Source organism: Neophocaena asiaeorientalis, unplaced genomic scaffold (genome assembly GCF_003031525.2).
Source record: "Neophocaena asiaeorientalis asiaeorientalis breed wild unplaced genomic scaffold, Neophocaena_asiaeorientalis_V1.1 scaffold25, whole genome shotgun sequence".
Classification (NCBI taxonomy): domain Eukaryota; kingdom Metazoa; phylum Chordata; class Mammalia; order Artiodactyla; family Phocoenidae; genus Neophocaena; species Neophocaena asiaeorientalis.
This window is the reverse complement of record NW_020172492.1, coordinates 7,464,856-7,465,834: the sequence shown is the minus strand read 5'-3', so window position 1 is coordinate 7,465,834 and position 979 is coordinate 7,464,856.

The following is a 979-nucleotide window of genomic DNA, read 5'->3' as shown; positions in this document are numbered from 1 at the left end:
ATTTAGGATGAATAGGTCAAGCAGAGTATGGAAGCCAGAACAATGAAATTCCTTACCATCAGTGGAACAGAAGGTCACAAATCCTTCTAAAAAAGAGGTGCTTAGGGATACAATATGAGCATCTTCCATAGCCTTAAAATACTGCTGTTTAATGCATGGTCGACAGAGAAATTCAAACAAGAAAATTTTGTTTTTTAAACATTTTACCACTACTCTTCACTTTTTTTAAAAAATAAATTTATTTATTTTATTTGTTTATTTTTGGCTGCATTAGGTCTTTGTTGCTGCACGCGGGCTTTCTCTAGCTGTGACGAGCAGGGACTACTCTTCGTTGTGGTGCGTGGGCTTCTCACTGTGGTGGCTTCTCTTTGCTGTGGAGCACGGGTTCTAGGCACATGGGCTTCAGTAGTTGTGGCACACAGGTTCACTACTTGTGGCTCGTAGGGTCTAGAGCAGAGGTTCAGTAGTCGTGGTGCATGGGCTTGCTCCACGCATGTGGGATCATCCCGGACCAGGGATCAAACCCGTGTCCCCTGCATTGGGAGGCGAATTTTAACAACTGTGCCACCAGGGAAGTCCCAAACAAGAACCATATATGTTATACTGCAATGTGTGGACTTTATTTTTTTTATCTTTTAAAATCTTTATTAGAGTATAATTGCTTTACAATGGTGTGCTAGTTTCTGCTTTATAACAAAGTGAATCAGCTATACATATACATATATCCCCATATCTCTTCCCTATTGCATCTCCCTGCCTCCCACTCTCCCTATCCCACCCCTCTAGGTGATCACAAAGCACCGAGCTGATCTCCCTGTGCTATGCGGCTGCTTCCCACTAGCTATCTATTTTACATTTTGCATTATATATGTCCATGCCACTCTTTCACTTTGTCCCAGCTTACCCTTCCCCCACCCCATGTCCTCAAGACCATTCTCTAGTAGGTCTTGCTGCTAGGTTCTTCATGACCTTTTTTTTT